Raw genomic sequence first — 20,514 nt, forward strand, 5'->3', positions numbered from 1 at the left:
TAGGAGGAGCTCTTTTTGTTTTATTTATTTATTTATGTATTTTTTTGAGATGGAGTCTCGCTCTGTCACCCAGGCTGGAGTGCCGTGGTGCAGTCTCGGCTCACTGCAACCCCCACCTCCTGGGTTCAAGCGATTCTCCTGTCTCAGCCTCCTAAGTAGCTGGGATTACAGGCATGTACCACCACGCCTGGCTAATTTTTGTATTTTAGTAGAGATGGGCTTTCACCATGTTGGTCAGGCTAGTCTCGAACTCCTGACTTTGTGATCCGCCTGCCTCAGCCTCCCAAAGTTGTTGAGATTATAGATGTGAGCCACTGTGTCTGGCCAGGAGGAGCTCTTACAGAGCTGAAAGTATTTACTCAGAGAAAGATGGAGTTAGAAGGGAAGGTTGAGATTGAGAGACAAGTTAGTGTTTATTCAAGGTGGAGGTGCACAGGCCTAATCTAGGACAATGGCAAGTGGATTGGAGAAGAGGGGCTCACGGGAAGGATGGGCAGAAGAAACGGGATGGGACCCAAGAGGCCCAAGGGGGAGGTGGAGGATTCAAGTCAGAGCTTCAGATGCTGGGTCTGGAGACACTTTCTGAATGCCTAGGAGGTAGCTGTGGTGTTTTGCAGGGTAAGAAAGACAGAGGCTTTCTGTAGCTACCATCCTGCTAGATGAAATGAAGGGATGGTCTGGGATGTGTGTGTATGTGTGTATGTGTACCCACATACACGCATGTGTGCATGAGTGTGTATTGGTAACAGAACCAAGGAGATCAGGGACTTACCCAAGACCATACAGCTGGGAAACAGCTTTCATTTGATTACGGTGCTAAGTTTAGTAATGACTGCGAGAGACAAAAACGGGCAAGGGGAGCATGTAGGGAAAGGGCCTCGGCCCCATTTCCTGCCCTCTCAGGCAGGTAGTGAGTAGGAGTTTTAGGTTTCACTGTTTGATAGCATCACCTCCTCTGCTTTCCCAGAAATTATTCCTCGAAGTATGACTCGAATCATTCCTCTGTTGGGAGATGTATCGGTTCAGAGCTGACTTTCTGCTCTGGTTGTTTACTGAAAAATGGTAGCACTGGCAATTCAGAGGGGGCGTAAGCAAGTGAAGAAAAAAAAAAGAACAAACAGGACATGTGAGGTCAGGGGCCCTGGTTGTGAGTCCCAGCCCTGCTTTTAGAGACCCATGTGAATTGGGCGGGTCAATCAACTTCTTAGTGCCTCAGCTTTTTCCTCTGTAAATTAGAAGATAGTGATTTCTGCTTGATAAATTTATTGTGATAGTGCCTTGCAAGTTGCATTGTTGGTCGTAGGATAATAAAGATAAAGGGGTATACAGACTTGGATTCTGTTTCTATATATGTGAAGCATTAGAGAGAAGTGGTAAATTGTTTCTCTCCTGTGGGTTGTGCACATCTCTGATGTTATGGTAATCCCTATATCTTCTCCTTTTGCAGGGTGGGCTGTCTTGGACAGTATGGTTGCTGAATGTAGAATCTACTAACTCCTCTTTTTTATTTCCTGAGACTGGGTCTCACTGTGCTGCTGTCCAGGCTGGAGTGCAGTGGTGTGATCATGGCTCATTGCAGTCTTGAACTCCTGGGCTCAATCCTGAGTAGCTGGGATTACAGGTATGTGCCACCATGCCAGCTAATTAGAAAAGTTTTTCTTTGTTGAGATGGGGTCTCACTATGTTGCCCAGGCTGGCTTTGAATTCCTAAGCTCAAGTGGTCAGCCTGACTCGACCTCCCAAAGTGCTGGGATTACAGGCATGAGCCACTGTTTCTGGCCTCCTTTTTAATATTCTGCCCTGTGCAAAGCACCAGCACCAACAGCCTCCCTCCCACAACCCCCAACAGCTATGCATTAAGTATCACTTTGGTTTGAGGATTTCCTAGCTTGCTGTTTATCCTGGGAGAATTTCTGAGTTTCTTGGTCTTTTGTTTCTTTACCCGAAAGTTGGGGATAGTTCAGCTTTGTCTGCATTGTGGCCACTACCTCCAGAAAGCAATGGGAAGACCCTTTGTAAGCTGTACCAAACTCTTTGTATTTTTGGAGCACATTTTGTCTTTTTTCTCCATTCTTCTAGTGGCTGAGGGACCTCTTTGGTCTTGAAAAGACCCACTTATATGGAGGTGGAAATGGGCTTATAGAGGGAAGTGACTTTCCAAGGGCCTTGGAATGAATTGGCTTCTGAGATCTGTGCCCGTCCTTGTCACAACGTGTCAGATTCCATTATTTAGTGTGGGCCTGATTTGTCCATGCCTGGGACTTTCCCAGAGGAAGTCATACTTTCTGGAAACTCTCTGAGGTCTTGAAGGGGTGGGAGAAGTCTCTTTGACACAAGTGCTGCTGTGGGCATGGAGGCTTCCATTCCTCTCTCCTTGTGTTGAGCAGAGAATTGCTCCTTGGATATTTTAGGTTTGAATGACTCAACATGCTTGTGACCCAGAGGATGCTGTGGTGTGCTTGGCAGCATGCTGGAATTAGTCAGAAGGCAAAACTGCTTGTCCTGACCCCAGAACCCACTTACTCTATGTGGATGAGAAAGTCCTCTCGGATCCTCCATTTCCTAATTCATGGCAACTTCTGGAGAACAGTATTTTCTCTGTTACTGCTTTATGGGGTTTAGTGTGGAAATTAAAGAAGAGAACTTCTTAATTTTTGTAAATAATAATGCAATATTCAGATACTGTTAGTTTCTGACATTTAAAATAGGCATCTCACTTCTGTGTTCCCTCCCCAAGTAAATGTATTGATACTAAAAAAGAAAGCCAGCTAACTTTATGAGGATGGCTGGTAAATGAGCCATTCTGTTTTTGCTTGCTGTCCAAGGCCTCTAATATTAAGCCTGGACCATGTCAAGCATATATGGAGGATATATATTTCAAATATACATTGGGGTATATATTTCAAAATCGAGGACACATTAATAGTAAGAGGAGACCATGTAAGACAAAGCACAAGTTTATTTTTATTTTTATATACTTGTTTATTTTTTATATTTTTGAGATGGGATTTCTCTCTTGTTGCCCAGGCTGGAGTGCAATGGTGCTGTCTTGGCTCACTGCAACCTCCTCCTCCCGGCTTCAAGCAATTCTCCTGTCTCAGCCTCCCAAGTAGCTGGGATTACAGGCACCCATCACCACACCTGGCTAATTTTTGTATTTTTCTTAGAGATGGGGTTTCACCATGTTGGCCAGCCTGGTCTCAAACTCCTGACCTCAAGTGATCCTCCCACCTCAGCCTCCCAAAGTGCTGGGATTACAGGTGTGAGCCACTGCACCCGGCCAAAGCACAAGTTTAAAAATTGCAAATTTCCACCAGCCTCATATCTCCCTTGGCTTATAATATTCAAGTATTCATGGATACTGGGGCTTGCGATCCCCCGCCCCTTTTGTTAATGCAGCCCATGGAGGCTTCTCATAGAGACATAAACAGTGGGCTCCAGAAGGTCTCTATTTAAGAAACTGAGATCTGGCAACGTCACACATTGAGGAAATGGCAAAATCAAGACTAAAAGCCAGCTCTTTGGATTCTCAATTCCCTGCTCTTTCTGACACATCACTCTTCTCTCCTGTCAGGTGAAGAGAGAAGCCAGATGGTTTGACAAATGGTTCTTGTTGCTGTCAAATCTGCCTTCTTTCTTTGCTCAGACAGACAGTTCTTACCTTCCCTTTTTCGGGGGACTGGCGGAGGTGGGGTGAGGAGAGAGGTAGGAAAGTGGATGAAGGAAAAAAAGAAGCATTTTATTGCTTCATTCTTTATGTAGTAGTGATGGCCAATAAGTTCTTTTTTTCTCTGGCAAGAAGCTAAGTAAAGGCAAGGAGTAATCGTCACCTTGAATTTAGAGCACATAGAGGCCTAGAAATGGCAGGCTGTATTAGGAGACAACATTGATTTCATATATATTCATCTCTGAAAAAACATGTTTAAGATGCCATATCCATAAATACTAATAAGGCTGTCTGATTCCAATTTTCAGGTGAGATTAGCATTTTATTGAGTATTTTATCTGTCAGATTCAATGCTGGATGTACCATCCTCCCAGGCTTATTAGCGTAATTGCTGTGCTTAAGCAACAATAAAAAAATCAGCAGTAAAATAGCATTTAGTGCAGGCAATTTGTTATCAAAAGCTTTTACTTAAGGACAGCTCCAGCCTGCATTTATTAGCAAGTTAGGGTTATAATTTATTTTTATTTTGAAAAACAAAAGTGGGAGAAAGATTTGGCTTTTTTGTTTTGGAAATAATAGAGAAATTTGAAAGCATTGCCTCTTTGGAAAATGGTCCACATCCCTTCTTCCTTTGCCGAAAGCAGGCTGTGATGGGAATAGATTCCACTTGTGAGCGACATTGGCTCAGACAAAAAGTTGCTCTCCTTGGCATTGGAACAAACGGGTAGTAACATCCCTTTATGCTTGTACAGACATTTCCAAAACACTTTCAGATCTCGTTTGTTGCTCAAACCTTACACCAGTCCCATGAGGTCTCCATTCTTAGAAATAGAAAACCAAGTTGAAATGACTTATTCCAGAAGAGGCAGTTGAGTGGCAAAGTGGAGGTGTAAAAACTAGTCTTCCAGCCTCCAGTCACGTCTCAGCATTGCTCCCCTTCACGTCGTTGTCCAGAGCTCCTGGTGGAGCCTTGGCCTTTTCCACATGTCCATGTGCACACACACACATACACACAGATCTGTGCATCTACACCTGTCTGTACACATACGTGCACACCTATGCACACACATCTATGCATACGTACATACTTTTTTTTTTTCCTAAAAGTTAACTATGTACTCTTGCATTTGTTTTTCATTTGATGTCCTGGTTGAAATACTTCTGCCACATGAACTTCTCTTGATGCCAAATAGCCTCTTAAAATCAACCTCTCTCTCTCTCTCTCCACAGCTCCCCCATTTCCCCCGCCCCGCCCCTCTAGCTAGCAACTGTATCAGGAAAGCACTTGTGATTACCATCTGTTAAGGACCCAGAACAAAATAAATGATGTTATAAGTTTTTGTAGGGAAGATAGAGATAAGATTTTAAAATGTGGAGATTGGGAAATCATTTTTCTTCCTTATTTCTTAGGAAATGTATCAGAAATAAATAACATTAAATTGATGCCTTTTAGTGGGTTTTAGGCTTCAATTGTGGGTAATAATTTTCAAATTGAGAATAAAGTTTTGAGTGAAAATGGACAACTGAAGCTTCTAAGCTTTGAGAGAAGTTATTTTAGCATTTTAGATTTTCTTTTCTCAGTAAATTCAAACAAAGATCATACAATCATTGAATCATAGCACGTCTAAAATCCAAGGCTCTGTGCTGGCCACTGTGTGGTTTACAGACTAGCTCAGACATGGCTATGAGCCCCAAGACATGTTTAAACTATTAGAGAGGATACTAACAATACATTAATAATGTTCTTGGTTTTGACTGAATATTCTAGAACAGGAACTCTAGTAGGATTTTTGCTTATGTTACGTCATTGAAATTTAAATTCACTCAATTATTTATTGACTAAATATTGGGCACTTATGTGATGTTCACTGTTGTATTTTACATACATCATCTCATGTAATTTTTATAACAATCATATGAAATATGATCTGAGATAGTAGTCAGTACTGTTATTATTGTTCTCATCATTAGATGAGGAAATTGAGACTAAGTAACTTGTCCAAATCATTCAGCTGGTGAGTGGTAGAACTGCTGTGGTCTCCCTGTAAACACATGTTCTTTTCACGGCACCACCTGGCAAAAAACGAATGAGCAGGTACATAAGTAGACAGATAGTGCTAATGATGATTAGAGAACCTCAGAACTCATGCAGAACCTGGATGTTTAGACAGAAAATGGAACTTGAAATCAGACAGGTGTTCAAACCCTACTATGCTCCTTAGTGTTTGTAAAATCCTCAATTTAAGGACCTCTTAGGATTTGGGTGTCTTCCTATGAATAAAACATTATAAAACCTTTCTCTCAATATCATAATGAGAATAAATTACAAAATGTGTGTGAGTGTCTGCAAAGGTACTTAGTTCATGGTGGGAGTTCACCCTATGTTGGAAGTGCCCATAAACATGCAGGGGGTTTTTTTTGAGACAGAGTCTTACCCTGTCGCCCAGGGTGGAGTGCAGTGGCGCGATCTTGGCTCACTGCAACCTTGGCCTCCCGGGTTCAAGTGATTCTCCTTCCTCAGCCTCCCGAGTTGCTGGGACTATAGGCGCGTGCTACCATGCCCGACTAATTTATTTTGTATTTTTAATAGAGACGAGGTTTCACCATGTTGGCCAAGCTGGTCTCGAACTCCTGACTTCAAGCGATCTGACTGCCTTAGCCTCCCAAAGTGCTGGGATTACAGACGTAAGCCACCATGCCCGGTTCAACATGCAGTTTTTTGTACTGTTTAGGGACAGATGCCGAAGCCACATTGCTTGTGTTTTGATCCATCCTACCACATAATATCATGTGACCTTGAACAAACAACTTCACTTCTAGTGCTGTACTTTCTTCATCTGTAAAATGGGCTTACATCATAGGGTCCTTGTGAGGATTAACAAAGTTAGAATGTGTAGAGCATGTAGAACAATGTTTGGCACACAGCATGCCGTGCTTCAGTGGTAGCACTTACTATTCCATTATACTACAGCCACCGAGAAGGACAGGTACACAGTGAATAGTTTAGGACTGTTCATGTTCCCGGCCTCTTCACTCCAAGAGTGTCAACAAGTTTAGTTTAGAACACAGGAGTTGTATTTACACAGCTACTAATGACCTTGGAAACGTTCTTGGCTTCTCTATCCTTGACCTTTGTTTATCTGAAAGAGTAAACTTCAGATGACAGAGTGTGTGGGGAATGGAATGCATCCGCATCCTTGATAAGCTGCCCTGGTGGAATGTTGCCATGTGGCTACTGAGGGTCTATTCACTGGTCAAAGGTGGCCTGCTGGTTGGTATTTTTTCTGTGTCTTCCGGGCAAGTTCTGTCTTTCCTCAGTCTGCACATGCCTGGGTCTGTCCTCAGAGCTCTCTCCCATTTCCCTCTTCTCTAGAAAGCATTGATATAATGGGGCTACCTCTTCCTTGGACTGTTTCTCTAGCATCAGAAGGAGGTGGGTGGGAATTTTGGCATATCACTTTTTGAAAGGTAATACATTCTAACATATGTATTTCACCCACCTTCAAAGAGTAAGAATACACTGAATGATACTTAATTTTAAAGATGTGTTGCTGAGGTGAACTCTAAGATGAACAATTCTTCAGAATCTTACTTTCTTGGGCTTCTTGTCCCAAACAACAATTATCCTTATAAAGCCTGTGTGTGTATGTGTGTGTGTGTTTGTGAAACTTCCTGGAATTGGTAGTGTTGATTTTGAGATGTTTCTTTGGCTTATTCAAAATATAAACAGAAAGGCTAAAGTGTTTTTCATGTCATTAAGAATGTCTTTATAAGAAAGGACATTGGCCGGGCGTGGTGGCTCTCGCCTGTAATCCCAGCACTTTGGGAGGCCAAGGTGGGTGGATCACGAGGTCAGGAGATTGAGACCATCCTGGCTAACACGGTGAAACCCCGTCTCTACTAAAAATAGAAAAAAAAAAAAAAATTAGCCGGGCGTGGTGGCGGGCGCCTGTAGTTCCAGCTACTCGGGAGGCTGAGGTGGCAGAATTGTGTGAACCCAGGAGGCAGAGCTTGCAGTGAGCCGCGATCACACCACTGCACTCCAGCCTGGGCAACAGAGCGAGACTCTGTCTCAAAAAAAAAAAAAAAAGGAAGGACATTAAGATGATACCTTACATTGTGTGGGGGGCTTGTGGCTTTCAAAACACTTAAGTACCCATTTTCTTATGTGTGCTTTATGACATCTCTATGAGGTAGGCAAGGCAGGGTTTATCATTATTTCCCTTTTAGAAATGGTGGATCTGTGGTTCAGAGAAGTGAAATAAGTTTTCTTAAAGCAGTTCTGGATGAACATTTGACTCTAGGGTGCTTTCTGCTCCACCGCCCTGATTTGATTGTAAGGAGGTAATTCTTACCAAGTACTGTCAGATTGTATATAGTTGTAATATATCTTTAAAATGCCCATTTTAATTTTCTTGAAACAGATCAGTTAAAAAGTTAGCTGTGATTTGATACTATCTTGTTTCTCCCAAAGTTGAAACAGCAATGAGTCTCTAGGATCTTCCGTTAAACCAGCATGTGTTTTTCAAAAATCAAATGTCAAAGCATTTCCTGAACCTTGCTTTAATGAACAAGAGAAGTGAAGGTAAAATTCCTTTTTTGTATGAGGTAATTAGGAAACAGGATGTGCAAACTTGCTATATGAATTTAAAGAGGAGCACTTCTACTGATGTACAAACTGGATGGGCATATTACAGAGGGTTTCATGCTGGTAGAAATTTTAAGTGAAATAAGTTCTCATTAAGCATATCAATTATTTTTGGACTGTGTGAAAACTTAATCTGTTTCATGAGTTGGATCTAAGGTGGTCAATATCTCTACACTCCAAAAAACAGAAGCATGACTCAAACATCTAGTTCTGATTGCAGAGTGCCTTTATCTGGAAGACTGGACATGTCATCAGAATACAGAGCAAGAGGGATGGAATATGCTCTTAAGTTTCCTGATGACTTAAGGGTCTGTACTATACTTGCTTGGGAGGTGGGAAGGATTGAATTCTCTTTGGAAAATGCCTTCGAATCTCTTACACACACGGTACCCAATAAGCCTAGTGCTGTATTATTAGCATCATGTACTAGAGTATGGTTTACCTGACATAGGTTTTGGAAATCTGTTTCTTTTATTTACACTACATGGTTTCTTAGGTGGCAATTCTCAGTGAATTACCAGCTTCCTGATAGTGTCTTGAAAAACATGCTTTATAAGGAGGCAGAAAGTGTTTCTCTTTTGACAGATGACCTCCTTGACCCCTTGACTTTCCATTTTTGATGGTTTCTTTTGAGGTCTACGTCATCTGGTAATTTTATTGGTGTGATTTATGCCCCCAGTAAAGATCAACTTGTATAGATTCTCCATCTTCATGGAAGTCTATGTACTGTCTCTACTGTGTAATAATTAGCTCCAACTCTACAAACAAGGTTAGAAATGAAATCACCAGCATTACAAGTGAGGCATAACAAGTGGGAGATTCCCTTCTCTGAGTTTGTCTCATACCCTTAATTTTATTTGAGCTGGCATTGACTTATTCTATATGTCTCTTCTGCTAGATTTTGAACTCTGGAGGACTGGTCTCATATCTTATTAATTATAATGGTGGCGCATAGCACATTATAGGTATTTATTACTAAGTGGTTGGGTTTAATATCTTAAGAAGCAGAAAATATGGTTTTTCTTGAGAGAGAGATGGTTTTGGATGTCATTCCTTTAGTATATTCTAAGCCTACCCGCCTGGGGCACTGTAACTATGGCTCCTAATGTGGGGAGCCCACAATCTAGCTGTATCATGTTAGCAAGAGCTCTTTGTATACTGAAACAATAAACTTACCATCTTGATGAATTTTAAATGTAGAATGGCTTAGGCTATAAGGTACTGCCACCTCATTCCACAGTTGAGAATTGTCTAATGCAAAGCTCACTTTTTAAACATGGATAATTGGACAGTCATGAGTGGATCATCGAAGGGATAAGCAAAATATCTGTCAAACTGAGAATTGATATCTATCAAAACATTTGCTATTATTTGGTAGATGGGAGGTTATTTTATTTTTAAGAAGTAGATTGGCTGAATGGATAAGCAAAATGTGGCATAAAATAAAATGGGATATTGTTCAGCAGTGAAAGGAATAAAGTACTGATATGTACTACAACATGGATGAACCTTGAAAATATTATGGCAAAGTGAAAGAAGCCAGTTACAAGGCCGGCCATCATGGCTTATGCTTGTAATCTCAGCACTTTGGGAGACCGAGGTAGGTGAATCACTTGAGGTCAGGAGTTCGAGACCAGCCTGGACAACATGGTGAAACCCCCGTCTCTACTAAAAATACAAAAATTAGTTGGGCGTAGTAGTGTGTGCCTGTAATCCCAGCTACTCGGGATGGTGAGGCAGGAGAATGGCTTGAACCTGGGAGGTGGAGGTTGCAGTGAGCCGAGATCTGCCCTCCAGCCTGGGTAACGGAGCCAAACTCTGTCAAAAAAAAAAAAAAGCCAGTTACGAAAGACCACATACTATATGATTCCATTTATGTGAAAAGCCCACAACAGGCAAATCTATAGAGTCTGTAGAGATAGAAAGTAGTAGTTGCCGGCAGGGTTGGGGTAGAGGATAGGTAGTGATTGCTAATAACTGTGAGTTTCTTTTTGGGATGCTGAAAATGTTCTTTATATGGTGGTGATGATTGCACAATGCTGTGAAATACTAAAAACAGAACCGTAAACTTTAAATGGGTGAATTGTATGTAAATTATATCTCAATAAACCTGTTTTAAAAAGTGGATTTCCCTTTAATCTATTCTGAGGATTGCTTCAGGGATTCAAAATAGTGCATAGTGCCAAGTTTTAAACTCATATTAATTTGTTTTTGGTAAATAAGTCATGCATGCTTAACAATGATGAACACACTTAAGGAAAAAGTGGTAACACAGCTAGAGCCACCAAACTGAAGCAAATATATTTCCACCTAACTTCATGCACAGTTTTTTCTCAGAAGCTTTAAAAATTTATACTTTCTCAAATGTTGATTAATGAGATATCTGATAAGAAATAACAGGGTACTGACAGTCCTGATTGTATAAATAGGTGTTAGGGATTGTGTTCATGGTTTGCTTGTCAGCACAAGAGAAATGTGTGATTATGTTGAATGATGGTTAATTTTCTTATCCACCCATTTTAAAAATAAAGATGTACAGCTAGAAAACAGGTGCCCAGGGAATAAAGACCTGCAGCTTTGATAATGAGCCCCAGAAAGAAACTAGAAGGAACAAGCTCCCGCTTAGGAGTTGCCGTTCCGAGTCCTGGCTAGTGTCTGACTGTAGCCGATGAGCTAGAGAACTGTGGCTGGCTTCTCACAAAGGATTTTTTCATTTACTCTTGTTTTGTGTTTGAGTATAGACAGCTTTTCCCATCCTCCATCAGGGTCATTGTCCCACCTTCTCTGACTCACTTATTGTGTCAACAGAATTAAAAGAGCAGCCGGTGGACGTGTGTAGAGGCTGAAGGAGAGCTGTGTTTCTAGCTTTGTATTTGAACAGTTCGTACACAAACAGTTCTCTTTGATTAAGTATCCGGTGAAACCAATTCACATGAACTCCAATTAAACTTTAATGAACAAGTGGGTGTATTAATATCAGCTGAGTAATGCAGGCAGCACAGATTCCAGTAAGTGACTCACTTCTCTGAGCAGCTCATTCCCCATGCACGGTTAGAGTTACTAGAAAGCTTCCAGCTATATTTGAGTGGATCTGGTCTGGGCCTTGTAATTCTAACAATCCTCTGGGCTTGCTATTCATCTAGTGACAAAACCACAGTCATCCAGACCTCTGTTTTCAGAGCAAAGATTGGAGATGAAGAGTTTTATTCACATTGAGCAATTAGGCCCTTTGTTGAGCAGTGACCATTTGGACTTTTATTTTCCCCATCTTCCTGTTTTTTTTTTTTGTTATTATTTTTTTTAGAGACAGGGTCTCACTCTGTAGCCCAGGCTGGAGTGCAGTGGTGTGATCACAGCTCACTGCAGCCTCAGCCTATTGGGCTCAAGCAATCCTCCCGCCTCAGCCTCCTGAGTAACCTGGAACAACAGGCATGCGCCACTGTGCCCACCTACAAAATTTTTGTAGAGATGGGGTCTTGCTATGTCGCCCAGCTTGGTGTTGAACTCCTAAGCTGAAGTGAGCCTCAGCCTCCCAAAGTGCTGGGATTATAGATATGAGCCCCGTGCCCAGCCTTAATTTTGTTTTTAAGTGAGAATTATTTTTTTCTTAAACCCAGGGGCAGTGTAGGTGAAGGTTAAGGCAGTGAAGATAGAACAGTCAGTTTTGAAATGCACATAGCCTTCCTGAGCCTCACTTTCACCACATCTGCCAGTCTGCCTCAAGTCTTTACGCTTCCCTACACCAGAGGCAGCAAGGTGTGCCTGGAATGATGAATTCCTTTGAGCACAGACCCTGTTCCATCTAGAGACTGATGACTGTACCTATTTCCTAGGAAAGGTTAAGCAAGATTGTGAATATAATGCTCTTCGTTTCATGCCCGGCACATAATAAGTTCCCACTAAATATTTAACTTGGTCCACTGGGAGAAGGATGAGAAGGAGGATTTGGAGATCAATGAGACTTGGCCCTTGACAGTTCAGGAGCTTGGAGTCTTACAGAGATTTGACTTAAAAATGTCTATGTAACTCCAGAGTGATAAAGACAAAAATGCTTGGAAAACGATAAGTGAGGATTCGGGGGATGGAGAAATCCCAGAGGTTGGCCACATCTGAGAAGGCTGGAGGTTAGGGTAGGAAGAGGTAAGGGTTTGGCAAGGTAGTTCTAGGCTGATCGAAGAGTGTGAGCAAAAGCAGAGGCAGGGATGTATCCAGGTATCAGATGGTACACATTTAGTGTGGTTACAGTAGATGATAATTTAGGAGGCTAATTGAAACTGAATTTAGCCTCTGCCTTAGTCACCAAGCCCTTTCCCAGCTCCATTTGCTGTTCTGTCTCTCGTTCTTTCCTACCTATATTGAAATCAGTTGAAAATAATGGAGTCAGACAGAGGCAGATGGCAATAATGTCCAAGTTGTGGAACATTAGCTCATTGGGCTTGCTAACGCAGCACCCATGAATGAAATTTACCCTCTTCCTCTCAGATAGCTCCTGCACTCAATAACTCCCATTTAGGGCACACTGTGCGTAAAGCTCCCAACCATGAAGAGCAGGGAGGATCTGCCTCCTAACAGTCAGGTAACTCACAAAGACTGGAAGGAAGTGACTGGGTTACACATGGCCAGTTTCTTCTCCAAACTCAATAATTGGGTAACTCTCTGCCTCCTCATCTGAGAACAAGGGAGTGGGAGGGAGGCAAACAAGAAAAGAGGAGAAGCAGTGGAGAAAGATGTTCTGCCAGTGCCAGGCTTCTTGCCCCCCACTCTTCCCAAATGTCAACATAGTTCCTTTAGGGGAAAAAAGTGGGAGGCTAGAATGGTAGGACAGGGCCACATTATGGAAGTGAAAAACCAGGGGCAGTTTCCTGAGCGGGGAATGATGTCATTCAGTCTATAATTCAGTCTGGTTAATCTACTTATGCAACACCAATTGAAGGACACACTTAAATAACTCAGCCTTGAGTCAACAAATCTTGTGTAACGCTGCCAAGGTCCATAGTGCAAGAATCAGCCCCCACTTCGGAAATAACAACCATCCCTCAGTGCCAAACTCTGGACATTGCTTGTGAATCTCAGACTCCTTCCCTCCAAGATACTGTTAGAGAATGTTGTAGGGTAAACAAATCCAAGGGGTAAAGACATAAATTCCATAGTACTACAATAGATGGGAGGCTCTTATCAAGTAGATAAATTCTATTTTTGGAATTGTGAATACAGCAGAAAGGGTTCTTGGAAATCAGGAATTGAATAGATTGATGGTACAAATGAGAGACTATATGTTGCTTAAAGAAAACAAAGGATTGCCTATCAGGTTTTAAAATGTGAGTCACTAGTTTATATAGTGATTCAAGCTGAACAGCTATCTTGGTTATTAACTAAAATCTTTTCTTTCCACTTCCATTTTATATATGAAGAAACTATTAATACAAAGGTCATTATCAAAGGACACTGGGGCTAGGTTTCATTACCCAGCTTAATCCTTAATTTCATATTGAGCATTTTATATTGAAGTGAAACAATAAGGATATGTTTCTAGAGATTGATGAGACAACTAAATTGGACTTGGTTTTGACATTCAAAGGAATCAGGTAGAGATACTTAGTTGAACTCACTACTTCATTTTGGCAAAAGACATATGTCATAGAAATTTAGTAGCCATGATGAATTATATATCTTTGAATTGGGAGCCTATGACATATTTTCTCCAACGGGAAGTTTCTTCAGAGCCTATCATTGTTTCAACAATAATTAAAGTCATTTACAGAGGATGTGCTCATCTACTTTTACCTACTGTTATCTTCTTTCCAAGTTAATAAACTGAATATATTGTATAGATTGGTTGATTAGCCTTCCTGAAATGAACATCCTTTGCAAACCTGTTTCTCCAAACCCAAATCCTGCCCAAATTTCCCAATTGCGTTAGCAAGCCCAGTGAGCTCCTGATAGGATCCTAATAGGATCCTCTTCTCTGGAAATCTTCGACAGATCACATTCCTCTTTTCTTGGGAACTGCTTTCTTTTTCCTTGTCCAGAGTGGACACCGCTCTGTTATCCTGGTCACTCTCTGGTCCCCATCCCTTTGTCCACCATGAGCACAGGCTACTCGCCACTGATCCTCCTGGGGGCACTAGCCTGGCTACCCCATTGCTTATTTTACCTTTGCTTCTCTTAAATACCATTGTTGGTGATTGCTCCACACAGCAATCGTTCTCACCTAAGTTTGTGGATAAGACTCACTTAGGGAGGTTTTACCAGAATTCAGCTCATCTCCCTAAATGTTTAGGTCTGGACTAGGGCACACACTTCTCATGAGGCACTTCTCATGAGTACCCCTTCTCAAACTTTACTGGTATCAATTTACTTATGGCCTGCAGTGCATAAAGTGAAAGCTTTCTGAAAAGACATTTAATCCATTGGTATGAGGATGAAAAAGACACACTCAGGGCATGAAAAGAGTGAGAAGGTCACAAAAAGGGTGTGGTCTCAGCTGGAGAGGAAGCTGAACAATCCTATAAAGGAACAAAAGCTCAGCGTCCTGACCATCTGTTTCTTTCTACCTGAGGCCCATTCCCATCATGAGTATATATTCTGCCCAGTGTGGGATCGGTTCTGTTCTAGAAGTTTGCATGAGCGGAGGGAAGCTTAGCCCCCTGAAGCCAGTCATGAGGCTCCATCTTATTCTATAGGCTTCAGCCTTTTTATGAAGACCCAGCTTCTCCTCTTGCCCCAGGCTCTAAGCAGGCCCAGACTTTTCCCATATACACACACTCTCTCTCTAACTTATCTGTCTTACACCTTAATAAGGCAGCAGATTGTATCAGAATCAGTTAACTCTTTATCAAAAAACCCAGAGCAGACAGACGGGTGAACTTGCTCATGGGCTGAACTGGAAGGGAGGCCAGTTTTCCTTCACACAGCCTCGGACTCTCCCTGGGCTTTTTTGTGTGTGCTGTGTGGAGACTATGTTCTAACATTTCAGTCATATCTTCCTTATTTTAAAACTACAGAATTGATCTTACCAACTTACTGGGGAGCACATCGTCAGTAAATTCTAATGGGAAAAACCTGTCTGATCAATGGGACAGGAAAGCGTCACAGCAATACCGGTGAGTCATTCCAAGACCAGGCACATTTGAGCTGTGTTGCTTCTTCGATGCTGACTATAATTCTCCCTGAGCATTACGTCGTCTTAAGCAGCTTTTGAATCTTCATCTCTGATTCCCTTTCTAGGTCAGACTGTGTCTTTTTTTAAATTGTGCCTGGATATCCCCTTAATAGGTTGGACAAGTCCCGTTAGGATAATTGGCTGTATGAATATGTGAAAATAGCAACAGTGAATTTTAAAGTTCTTGAATAGTCTCCCCGTCCCACTGTGAGGTGAGGCATCTGGGGTGGGCTATCTGTTTTTTGATTCTTGGTTCTTGTTTTTAAGAAAATAGGATGTTGGACCTTGGGATGAGAGGGAAGTAAAACAGTTTTGGAACCCTTTTAGAAAGCAAACTAAGACAAAACTCCTTTCTTGAGAAAAATGAACATTGTAAAGAAGACAATAGGGCACCAGGAAGCCTTGAGCCGGGTCTGCCTGTGTCACATTTCGAGTTATGAGCTTCACTGCTCTGCTGTCGCTGGCGATCATCATCAAACCCATTTCTCTGAGCTGTTGAATGGATCAGATAAGTTAATGCCTATGAAAATACTCTGTAAACAGAAAAATACCTTCCTATTTGTTATCTCAACAAAGGGACTTTTATCATCCCTAATATAGAACAGACATTTCTTTTTCAATTATGAAAGTTATATAGACTCTTTTTAAAAAGTTAAATGCACAAAAGTATGATGAAAATTAAAATAACCCTAATAAGTCCATCATCCAGGGACATCATTGTTCTAATTTAAACATTTGGGTAATCTGTTCTCTTTTTTTAAGAAGGGTTGTGTGTGTTTATTTTTTTTCTTTTTTCTTTTTGTGTGTGTGTTTGTGTATATGTATGTATATTTTTATTCTGTTTTCTTTACATAACACTGTATTGTAAACATTCCCAAAATGTAAATTTTAATCATTGCATAATATTGCATTATCTGATATATTCACATGCATTTTGAGATTTTGTGACAAACGATTGTGACTATTGTTTCCATAATTAAGGATTAGCTGCTTACCAAGAAAGGAACTTACTTTAAAACATGGCAGGCACACTTGGCCATTTTTTTTTTTTTTTCTTGGCAGTAAAGGAATTTGAAGTATCCAATTTTTTAAATAAATTAATATGTATTGAATTGGAATTTAGCAGTACTTTTAGTTAAGATCTCAGTCAAGGTAAAAAGGTCAGACCTGTAGAGTTATTAATTTGTAGAAAATTCTGACTACAGCAAAACATATTAGCCCAAGTTCTCTTTATTAATATAACATTAGTTACAGAAATACTAAAAAATAGATTGGTTGGTCTCCTGAATGTTCTGCGTTAAATAAGTTGCCTTGTGCCGTCTGGAAGACTTTTTATTTTCTCTTCGTAGAAGGATACAATAGATTTGTTTTGCTCAAAGAGTTCATTTTCTGTTGCTGGGCACATATATAATACTGTAAACACATTTCTGGATATGATGATTTAATGATGAAGAGAGACCTTTGAATATTTTCTTAAATGGAGATTGAAGGAGTAGTAAGCTGTGAGAGGAGATTTTTCTACTGTTTCAGTCCTAAGATTGATCTTTTTTGTCATGGATTTATCCCTTTGACTCTATGCATTTCTGTGTGTCTGCTCAGCATCTTATCTTCTACATTTGCCCTAGTTCCATCCTTTCTTTTGTCCATGCTTGTTTTTCCATACACCTGCCCATCCACCCTCCTGCATCTCTATCCAGTCGTCCGTCTAACCATTTCTGGCGATTCTTACCTCCCTGTTTCATGTACATCTCTCCATTTTTACCTGTCATTTATATTTATCTATTTGCCTATCCATATCTACACCTGCCTGTCTGCTAACTGTCTATCTATAAAGTTAATGGAGATGATTTTGATGAAAACTTATGAATTTCTTTATTGCATTTTACACTGAGGGTTACAGGGGCCAAAGGCCATGTGGACCAGAAAGTGGAAATGACCAGAGCTCGGCCATTTTTGTTTCATTTCAAAATCAGGAGGGAAGGTCAGAACTAACCTGATTATCCTTTCTGTGATGCTAATCAGGATGTTCTTAGTATAATGCCTTTTGGAGAATGTTATTTTAAGGAATGTTTTGCTAAGAATCTGTTGCCAGGACATAGAATGAAGAGCTATTGTATAGCTTCAGAGTAGTTCTGTTTTAAGAAGGATATGATAAATTAAAAATAATTTTCTTGAGGTCAGACTAAGGAAAAGTCAAAGATATACAATTGCTATCTCTCCAAATTTATTGATTTTATCTATTTATTATTTATTATTATTATTATTTGAGACAGAGTCTCACTTTGTTACCCAGGCTGGAGTGCAGTGGCACGATCATAATTCACTGCAGCCTCAACGTCCTGGAGTCACTGAAGCCTCTCAAGTACCTTGGACTACAGTTGTGTGCCACAATGCCTAGCTAATTTTTTTTGTACTTTTCTTAAAGACAGTATTTTGCCATGTTGCTCAGGCTGGTGTTGAACTCCCGGGCTCAAACTATCTGCTTGCCTTGGCCTCCCAAAGTGCTGGGATTGTTAAGTGTGAGCCATTGTACCTAGCCCAATTTGCTGACTTAAAAAAAATGAAAAAAAAAACAAAACCCAGAACATGTAACATTCTCAGGGAGTTTAGAGACAACATAATGAAGGCATTTTCAAGGTTTGGGGAGCTGCTTGGAACTTGATTTTGGACAAAATGGAAGGAAAACAACCATCCTTTACTGAAAACCATTTTTCTTCTGATTCTGAGAAAGCTGCTTTGCATTTACTCTCTCATTTGATTCTCCCATCCTTTCTTCAGTGTAATTTCTATTATCCCAATTTATAACTAAGAAACAGAGACTCAGAGAGGCTAAATGATTTGCCTAAGTTTACATGATTAATGAGTGCCACAGTTTTTGTGGAACAGAGACTTGTTTGAATCTAAAACTGTTACTCTTTGCATTAAACCACAATGAAACGTTAGCTATATATCAGTTCTCCACTTTAAATTTTATGGTAACTCAACCTCTGAAAAGGATCCTGCAAATAGCACAGTTTTCAGTTCTTTTCTTGAGAGAAGGCAGGGCTTTCATATGGACATGATAAAGAAGACAGCTCTTAGGATATGGATATAAGATTGCATTTATGAACTTTACTTTAGTATTTGACAGAATGGGGTTTTCCTCACATGCTGCTGTGTGTTTTTGTTTAACCTAATCTGAGTCTCGTTAGTCAGCTTGATCCAGCAGACAGAAAGGTCTCCTCCACAAGATGCATCTTATAAAGCAAACAAACCAATGAAATGCAATAACTCTCTTCAAACTTTTGTAAGCTCTGGAAAGCCAGAAAAGACAGCTATTGTAATATATTTTGCCAGGCCAGCTGTTATGATCACAAACGATCCTGAAATAGCAATGACTTTTGAAATCACAGCACATTTATTTACTTCTTAACTTTTCCATAGGTTTGAAAGCTTGCTCCCTCCCTTTTTATCATGCTAAACCGTAGTTGCTAACAACATTCTATTCTGGGTGGGAATTAGCTTTGGCATAATTAAGAATGGAGATGGAGGCGGGTAAAAGAGTTTCTGCCATATGACTTGTCTTATATGATTTTATTCTTACTTTTGATCTTTGTTTTATTCTTTAAGCATTTATTAACTGCCTACTACATACTCAACACTGTGCTATGTGGGAAAAATATACTAGAACAAGGGTTGGCCAACTTTTTCTGTAAAGGGACAGATGGTACACAGCTTAGATTTGTGGTCCATAAGGTCTCTGTTGTAGCTCCTCACTCTGCTCTCAGACAATACATGAAACACTCAAGACTCTGCCATAAACAATACATAAATAATTGAGTGTGACTATGTTCCAATAAACTTCTATTCACAAAAACATGCAGTGAGCTGGATTTGGTCTGTGTGCCACAGCTTGCCAGCACCTGTGCTAAAATGTCGCTGAAAATAGAGAACTTTGTTTTGTTCATTGGCTGTGTCACCAGTGCCTAGAGTAGTACCTGGCATGGGATAGGTGACCAGTAAATATTTATTGAATGAATGAACTTATAAATGAATGAATGACTCAGACTCCTTCTCTGATCTCTTCTATTCTTAAAGGGAATACAAAGAACTGTGGGAGGTAAAAGGTACTTTCCTGGAAGAGAGAGTGTGGAGGGTCATGGAATCAGTTGGTATTTGAGCTGGACCCTGAAGGATAGGTAAGTATATGTCACCAGCGATGGTAGGAGAAGCACACTGCAGGTAGGAGAAACATGCAAACAGGATAAGAAGCAGGGCACTTGTGAATAATGAGGAGATCAGATGTTCTATAACAGGAGTTTCCTGACTTGCTTGATCTTCAGAATCACCTGTTATTAAAAATAGGTTCCCAGTACCTTCCCTTGAGATTCTGATTTTGTAAGACAGGGTTGGCCAATGATAATTTACAAAATAAATATTCGAAAAGGCATATGGCTTTGGAAAGTTATACTGGAACCATTTCTGATGGGAAATAAAGCTCTCACTTTTCTTAGAAAAAGGACTAGTATCAACTAGTAATCGCTGGACCTGTAATTACCCTATACCTTCTGTGCCACAGAATGGAGGAAGAGCCCTGGCGGAAATCTACCCTACTTAACTGCCTGTCTTCATATGTCCCCTGTTGATGTTGTAGTAGTACTCCAGCCTTCATGATGGAACAGCATGCAATTTAGTCAGTAAATTGTAGTCATATAAATTATAATAAATGTATCAAATTTGTAGCTACTAGCTTTGTTGCTTTTGAATTTCTGGGTTGGCAAACCGCTCAGAGGGCAAATAGATTTAAATGGCGTAATAGGAAATTTGCATTCTCTTGCTGTACCTCCAATTCAGAGTGTAGTTTAATGCCCAGATTTGTTTGTAGACTAAGATCACTGGAAGGGCTGTATAGTTTAAGACTCTTTTTTAATAATGGGGGGAAATCTGAAGCCTAAAAGGTGGGCAGGGACTTGCTCAAGTTCTGTCACCAAATTATTGGCAGAACCAGGAGTATAAGGCAAATGTTAAGTTACTAAATTTAGTTTTCTTTTCATGGTG

General features: G+C 40.5%; 1 protein-coding gene across 12 annotated transcripts in view; it reads left to right on the plus strand.

Annotated features, from left to right (window-relative positions):
• The window catches only part of LPP (LIM domain containing preferred translocation partner in lipoma), a 741,130-nt gene that overhangs the window by 132,202 nt on the left and 588,414 nt on the right, over positions 1-20,514 (plus strand). For 7 of the 12 annotated variants that reach the window (XM_063722385.1, XM_024244471.3, XM_063722383.1 and 4 more), the window contains exon 3: positions 19,555-19,655. The exons of the other annotated variants lie outside the window; for them this stretch is intronic. The gene's annotated coding sequence lies outside the window, so the exon portion shown is untranslated. The remainder of the gene's footprint in view (positions 1-19,554; positions 19,656-20,514) is intronic. 12 annotated transcript variants of the gene reach the window in all.

The sequence above is a fragment of the Pongo abelii genome, chromosome 2 (genome assembly GCF_028885655.2).
Source record: "Pongo abelii isolate AG06213 chromosome 2, NHGRI_mPonAbe1-v2.0_pri, whole genome shotgun sequence".
NCBI classification, from domain to species: Eukaryota; Metazoa; Chordata; class Mammalia; order Primates; family Hominidae; genus Pongo; species Pongo abelii.